Below are 8,138 nucleotides of genomic sequence, written 5' to 3' on the forward strand. Positions count from 1 at the left end.
AGAGCAGATTATTGTGAAATTTCTTCCTATGGCATTGAACTGAAGAGGTGGGAGCTGTGATGATTCCGTTAGATAGTAGCAGAAGTTCCCCGCCTTCCCAGCCCCCAAATCCATATACCAAAACTGATAGCCTGTAAAAGTTGTGTAAAATCATCCCACCTGATTACATTGCCTGATTTTTTTAAATTTTTTTTTTAACCTAATCTGGAAGGCTTTTGCTCTGAATCTGGAATATTGTTGTTTTTTGATCTGACCCACTTCCTGAAGTGTTTGTGTGTGAGAGGAAAAGGGATACTACATCTTTAAACAGTATTTCTACGTTGCCTGTGTACCTGTATGTAAAAATAAAAAAAAAAAGTTTGAAGTGTACCTGTGTACATAACTCTGTAAAGACACTGAGAAATTATACTAACTTATTTATGTTAAAAGATTTTTTTTTAATCTAGAAGACAATATTTTTTCCCCATAAAGCCAAAGTGGCATGTTTTTATGCATTTGTAAATGCTCTATTTGGTAGACTTTTTAGAGGGTTTTTTCAGTTTGGTTTTTTTTTTTTTCTCTTTTTTTTTTTTTTTCTTTTTTTCCTCATAATTAATATGGCTGTGCTTAAAAGGTTGCAGACTGAGCCAATTTAATTTTTTTTTGTAATGTGTGGGGAAAAAAAAAAATCCAGATTGATATTGTTTCACATCAAGCAATCAATAAAGAAAACTGCCATATATAAGAAATATGGTCTTCATTAGTGTGTGTTTCAACATCCCTCAGCCTGGCACAGGAGGAAATAAGACTGCAAGAAATAACTAACAGTTTTCCTTTGAGTATCCATCTCTTCACGGGTCTCTGGCAGAGGTGAGAGTAAAGGATGCAGCACCCTTAGTGCAGCAATGCCATTTCTTCATGGAAGGGTGCTCAGGCACTGGAGCAGAGGTGGAGTGTCCATCCCGGGAGGGATTTCAAACACGTGTGGATGTGGCACTTGGGGACAGCGTTTAGTGCTGGGTTAGCAGCTGGATTCGAAAGAGGCCTTTTCCAACATAAATGCTTCTCTATGGTAATTGGGAATGATGTGCCCTCGTGGTGTAAAAAAGTGGAATTTCCTGTGTCAAAACGTTTTTGGGGTTTGGGGTGGCGTTGGTTTTTTTTTGAGAGAGAGGAGGTATTTCGAGGTATAGGAGTCAAGAGGACTAAGTCCTCAAACTCGAGCCCCAAAGAGCACCTCCCTGGCCGCCATCGGAGGGCCAGCGCATCCCCGGCATTGCCGCGCTTGTCCCTCCGTGCCTGGCTGCCGGTGACCGGAGCCCGGGGCATCTTCCCCGGGCGGCGCTCGTGGCTATCAAAGATGGCGCCTCGCCCGTCCCGGAGAGGCACCGGCCGGCCCCAGCACCGCCGGGGATGCTCCGGGCCGGGCACGGGCAGGGCTGGCACCGCCGCTGCCGGAGGGGATGCCCGCGGTGCGGGGGACGGCGGGGGCCGCCCGGCCCGGCCCGGCCCTGCCCGCCAAGGTGCGAGCGGCCCCTGCGCCCGGGGATGCGGGGGAGCGGCGCTCTGAGCCCCGGGGCTTGCGAGGAATAAATAAACACGTAAAAGAACACAGAGCGGGGGCGGAGGGGGAGCACAGCTCCCCGCGAGGCTCGCCAGGGTCCACCCCCCTCCCCGGTGCAACGCGATCCTGTTGTTTATCCCGGCCGCGCCCGGGCTCGCCCTCGCTCCGAAACCTCCCCGAGGGGGCGAGACCCCGGCCGCCAGCCCCGCTTCAGTGTCGGCCCCGACTCGGGCAGGGCCGGGCGGAGAGCGCGGAGTGGGCACGGCCGGCGCTGCCCCTGCCGTGCTCCGGCTGCTGCGGGGATCACTGGACACGCTCCGTGCCCGCCCTCCTGCCCCACGCACAGGGACTGCGCAACCCAGCCCGCGAAACGTGGAAAACACTCGCGAAGATTTAGAAAGAAAAAAAAAAAAAAAAACAACAAAAAAACCCACCCCCAAAACCGTGATGTTTTCCTTTTCTTTTTCTTTTTTTTTTTTTTTTTTTTTTTTTTGCCCCAGCAAGAACAAAGTGATCTCGGTGGAAAATAAATAGCGGCGCCTCCCCGAGCCGGCCTATCCCCGCAGCCGGCGCAAGCCAAACCCCGCCGGGCGGGGGACGGGGGCAGGGCGGGGCTGCAGCCCCCGGACCGGGGAGGGAGGGAGGCGGCGGGCGGGGTTCGTGCCGCTCCTCCGTCACGTAGGGTTGGGATGTACCCTCTGACCGCTCCCCCGCTATTATTTTGAATTTTTTTTTTTTTTTTTTTTTCGTTTTCGTCGCTGCTCTCCTTGTTGCCGCGACCGATCGGTGCCGCTTCTCTGCAGCAGCGCCGGGGCAGCGCCGCGCCCGCGCCCGCCTCCTCCTCCTCCTCCCCCGGTGACCCCCGGGGGATGCGCGGGACCGGAGACAGAGGGGGGAGCATCCCCCGCCGCCCCGCCCGGAGCGAGGGGGGCAGGGCTCGGACCCGCCCCGCGCCCGCTCCCTCGGGGGCCGCTTGCGGCGCTTGCCCGGCCGCAGCCCCGCGGGGAACTGGAGACGGGGCCGGGCAAATTTTTAAATTTTATTTCCCCCTTTCTCCTCTCCGCCGCAGCGTTTCCTCCTCGGGCGGCTGGAGGCAACCTTGCCTCGCTGCTTCGGCGGGCCGGGGGAAGGGCAGGGCAGGGCGGAGCGCGGCCCGCCCCGTCTGATGCAACCGCGCCGCCGCCCCGCGGGTGCGCACGCAGCGCCCGCCCTCCCCCGCTCGCTTTTCCCCTTCCTCCCCCCCTCCCTCCTTCCCTCCCTGCTCCGCGGCCACACGTACGCGCGCACCCCCGCCTGTGCACACGCACGTACCTGCGCGCTCCCGGCGGCGCGCTCCCGCCGAGCCGCGGCTGCGGGGTTCTCCCGGTGGGGGCTGCGGGGCTCTCCCGGTGGGAGCTGCGGGGCTCCTCCTGCGGGAGCTGCGGGGCTCTCCCGGTGGGGGCTGCGGGGCTCTCCCGGTGGGAGCTGCGGGGCTCCTCCTGCGGGAGCCGCCGCCCCGCTGGCCCCCGCGTCCCGCAGCGCTCCCGCTCCGCTCGCTCCCCCTCCGGGGGCTTCCCTTCCGCACAGTCCGCGCTGCCGTGCCAGAGGAGAGAGGTCTGACCCCGTCCTTAGCGGGAGGATTTTGGACGTGGATCTGACCGTTTTTCACTGCAGACGTTTGGCGGGAAGAAAAAGTACTAACAAAGTGTTCTTAAAGTCAATATTAGCACCCACTGCTTTTCGGCTGCCGAGCCAGCCTCCTCTTCCTCTGATGGGGAAATAGCTGGAAAACGATGTTTTCCGACATCCATATCCATCTGTACTCTCTCAGTAGCTTCAGCTGAAAAAAAAAAAACAAACCCGAATTTCATTTTCAAAAGAAAATATTGCACTTCAGGAAATGTCAACATGGTTTTGTTTCAACATCCTACAGCATTTTTAAAAAAGTAATTTACTATCCTCATTTATTATTATTTTTTAAAATACTAAAATAAAAAGGCCACAGTGTAGTAGCTTTAACAAAATATGTGATCTACAGTAAAATAATAAGATTATTCTTTTAAAAATACCAAAATAAGAAGGCCACAGTATAGTGGCTTTAACAAAATTCGTGATCTGCAGTAAAATAATAAGATTATATTGTATGAATTGTTTTGCTCCTTCCCCAAGTTAGATGTCTTCTGCTTTCATTTTACTGGAAAAAACTTGGAGACTTTCTGTACTTTTTTAATACTGATTTTTTTCCCCCCACCTCTGATGTTTCATTTACTTATGAAGCTGAAAAAAGGCATTTTTTTCCTGCTGGGCGGGTTGTATCTGCACTTGTGGTTTGCTGTGCTTCATCCAGGCTCAGCCACCTCCTCCATTCAGGCAGCTTGTGTGCCTTTCCTCTCCTTGCCTGTTTTCTGTCTTGCCCACATCAGTCATTGAAAGACTGAAAATTAGGCCAAAAAATGGAGGGGAATGTGTTTTTCTTCTCTATTTTTTTTTGCTTTCTAATAAAAATAATTCCCAATTCACTTCACTTAAAGAGCAAGCAAATGTAGATTTTCCTGTAACATAAAATTAATAACGATAATAAAAATATAAAACTAACACGTTAATATGTAATGATAATATACCAAGTGCAATTGCCTAAAAACAAAGGAGCGTCAGACTCCCTGCTTCGCCCTGGAGAAAACAAAGCTACCGCTGCTTTGTAACCCCTCTGGAATTCCCCCCATTTCCCAACCCTGCCTGGCTGTGTGTACCTTCCCCGTTTTAATTAACCTGCTGATCACAGGCTCTCCAGGAGCCATGGGCAGTTTGTTTGCTGTTGAGGGGTGTAGGATCCTGTGGGGATCCACTCTCAGGTCTTGGGGGGCAGTTCCCTGGTTTTTGGAGAAGGGGAGGGTTGCTGCTGGGGCTGGCACATTGTGGGGTGTCACTGTAGTGGGGGACACCAATCCTTGGCCTAGCTGGACCAGGCTGACCTGGATGGGTGGCAGGCTGTGCTGTGTCTTTCTGTGCTGTGTTTCTGTGCTGTGGTGTGTTTTTCTGAGCTGTGTTCTGTTCTGTGCTGTGTTGCTGTGCTGTATTTTACTGTGCTGTGTTTTTCTGTGCTGTGCTGTCTTGTGCTGTGTTTCTGTGCTGTGGTGTGTTTTTCTGTGCTGTGCTGTTCTGTTCTGTGCTATATTTCTGCACTGTGCTGTGTTTTTCTGTGCTGTTCTGTGTTTCTTTGCTGGGTTTTACTGCGCTGTTCTGTTCTGTGTTTCTCTATGCTGTGCTGTTCTGTGCAGTTCTGTTCTGTGCTGTTCTGTTCTGTGCTGTTCTGTGCTGCCCTGTGCTGTTCCATGCTGTTCTGTGCTGTGCTATATTTCTGCACTGCGCTGTGTTTTTCTGTGCTGTTCTGTTCTGTGTTTCTGTGCTGTGCTGTTCTGTTCTGTGCTGTGTTTCTGTGCTGTATTTCCATGCTGTGGTGTGTTTTTCTGTGCTGTGCTGTTCTGTGCAGTTCTGTTCTGTGCTGCCCTGTGCTGTTCCATGCTGTTCTGTGCTGTGCTATATTTCTGCACTGCGCTGTGTTTTTCTGTGCTGTTCTGTTCTGTGTTTCTGTGTTGTATTTTACTGTGCTGTGCTGCTCTGTGCCGTGTTTCTGTGCTGTGCTGCTCTGTGCTGTGCTGTGTTTTTCTGTGCAGTGCTGTTCTGTGTTTCTTTGCTGGGTTTTACTGTGCTGTGCTGTTCTGTGTTTCTCTATGCTGTGCTGTTCTGTGCAGTTCTGTTCTGTGCTGTTCTGTGCTGCCCTGTGCTGTTCCATGCTGTTCTGTGCTGTGCTATATTTCTGCACTGTGCTGTGTTTTTCTGTGCTGTTCTGTTCTGTGTTTCTGTGTTGTATTTTACTGTGCTGTACTGTTCTGTGCCATGTTTCTGTGCTGTTCTGTGCTGTATTTCCGTGCTGTGTTTTTCTGTGCTGTGCTGTTCTGTTTTGCACTGTGCTGTTCTCTGCTGTGTTTCTGTGCTGTGCTATATTTCTGTGCTGTTTTCCTTGTGCTGTGCTATTCTGTTCTGTGCCGTGCTGTGTTTTTCTGTGCTGTGCTGTTCTGTACAGTTCTGTTCTGTGCCGTGCTGGCAGGGGCTGCCCCGCTGCTCCCGGCAGCTTTGGCACCTGCCAGCCGGCTCTGGTGGAAGCAGGGAGCAGCGCACCTTGTGGTTCAGCGCTCCCATCCGCAGAGACAGGCTCTGCCAGCTCGGGCTTTTATACCTGGCCGTCCTGCTGTGCCTGCGGCTGTTTGGAGGAGACAGCAGGCAGGAACATTAGTTTCATTCCAGTTTTATCGTTGGCCTCACATCTGAGTCTTCAAACAAGGATTCCAGTCGTGGGCAGATGCCCCATTTTGTGTGCTCCAGACTCTTCTCCCACAAAGACCCAGCAGTGCTTTACATGAGGCCAAAAATCCAACTGTTGCCTGATAAAGCCTTTCTGTCACGACTGGCTCTACCCAGAGTGAAACCAGGCACCTACAAGTGCAGAAAGGGCTCCCATCCCCTGCTACCTGGGCAGGCTGGAAGAGATGGCTGTGTCCTAGCAAGTACAGATGCAGCTCTGGTCCTCACTTGCTTTGGGGAGAGGAGCTGGAGGTCTGGGAATGACCATACTGTAAATTTTTCCTGCCAGGTGTGAAGCCTGGAGTTGATACTATGAGCTTGGGTAACCTGGTACACCACACCAACTTACGTTTTTTCAACTTTTTTTTATGGAACAAATGGCTGTTCCCATCTGAGCTGCTGGCTTCTGGATGTATATGTTTTATTCTAGGGATCCCAAGTGAGGACACATGCATACACACATGAATATAGGTATTTATTTATTTTTATTAGTGGAAGAGAGACCTCTACTGGCTCAGCTCACTGAGCCACTCGACTGATCACAGCTGAGCTCTCTCACCTTTCTTCACCTACTTGGGAAATCTCCTGTGTCACAGCCATCTGCCAAGGGCAGCTAAAAAGCAACATTTCATGTTTTCTCCTTAAAAGATCCAGCATGTGGGGAATCCCTCAGCTGCAATTGCTAGCACAGGAATTTGTGACAGCCCTTGGTGTAGTAAATCAAGTAGCTTATTTCCTTTAGGAGGAGATGAATCTTGGGCACTGATGCAGAGCAAAGAATTAGAGTGTTACTGGTGCTGGAGGACAAGTCGGCAGGGTGTTTTAATTGATTTCAGTTGCCTTGTATTCTCTTTATGTTGTTTCTCCCAGCTGGTTCTGTAGCACTGCAATGAGGATGGCTTCAGAAACCATCTCTTGTGGGTCAGGGCTCTTTAGCATCTTGCCTCTGCTCTCAGCTGGATTGGTGTTGACCCCTACCTGGGCCAACTTGATGATCAGTTGGGTGCTTCTCTTCATGGGTTGGGGAAGAGTTAATATTTAGTGTGTTTTTCTAGCAAAGCTATCGCTATCTAAGCACAAGTAATGTAAAACAGGGCTTGGTGTTTGCAAACAGGTGGAGCTGGGTGAGCCAGTTGTGTAAGGCCTGTAAGTCCTGGGCTGCCAGTGTGGCTGAAAGCAGCAGAGGCAGCAGCTTGACAAAGGGACTGGAGCATCTCCCTGCCAGGGAAAGGCTGAGGGAGCTGGGGCTGTGCAGGCTGGAGAGGAGCCCCAGCTGAGAGGGGCCCTCAGCCCTGGGTGTCCCTGTGTGCTTCCTGGTGCTGATTTCTCTTTGTAAGGAAAGATCCAGAAGCACCTAAAAATAAAATGCCAAAATGGAACAAGGCACTGAACACACAGACCTTCCCTGGGCAAGAGGATGGGAGTGAGCAAGCAAACCACACATGACAAATGTTAGGCATGTTGCTGAATGCAGCTCTGGAAGCTGCTCAGATGCTGTGGTCAGGTGGGTGGGTATTACAAACCTATCTGGGCTAGAAAAGAGAAACATTTTTCTAGAAAATGAAAAAAATATCTGATGGAGAGAGCACTGAGAGGTAATAAGCACGCAGCAGAAGCCCTTTTTGGGGTAAAGCTGCATTGCTGTGGTGCTTTGTAAGTAAGCAACCCATCACTTCAGAGTTCAGAGGTACAAGACGTGCTCGTGGCAGTGCTGCTGAGGCAGCAAAGATGAGAGACAGAGCTGCTGTACCTCAGCTTCAGACAGGGTCTGCTTCTTTCAAAACAGCCAGAGACTTCTGAGAGGGTTTTTCCCCCAGTTCCTGGATGTTCTGCATGGGTTTTGCAAGAAGCCCCAAATGAAGGGCTTGCTTTGAGTAAGAGCTTTGTCCTTGTTCTTCAGTTTTTTCTCTTCACTGGCTGAAGAGCTCAGAGCACTGAATTACTCTTTCTCTGGATTCTGTGTGCCTTTTAAAAAAGACTAAAAATATTGTTTGGGGAAACAGTGTGTTGTAACTGTGGAGAAATTATGGAGGCTAAAACTGATACACAAATTAGTGTTTTGTCTGATGAGATGAGAAATTGATTCAGGAATCCCACGACCATTATTAGACTGTTCCTGGTACAAATCTCAGTGCTGAGGATGCTGTCATGCTCTTGGAAAAGCTCTGTAAACAAAAAAAAAGGTGCATTCCTCTTGGCTCTCTGATGATCAGTACTTTGAGCTGAGCTTGTGAACCTCTGTGGTGATGGGACT

This window comes from Ammospiza caudacuta, chromosome 5 (genome assembly GCF_027887145.1).
Source record: "Ammospiza caudacuta isolate bAmmCau1 chromosome 5, bAmmCau1.pri, whole genome shotgun sequence".
Lineage (NCBI taxonomy): Eukaryota > Metazoa > Chordata > Aves > Passeriformes > Passerellidae > Ammospiza > Ammospiza caudacuta.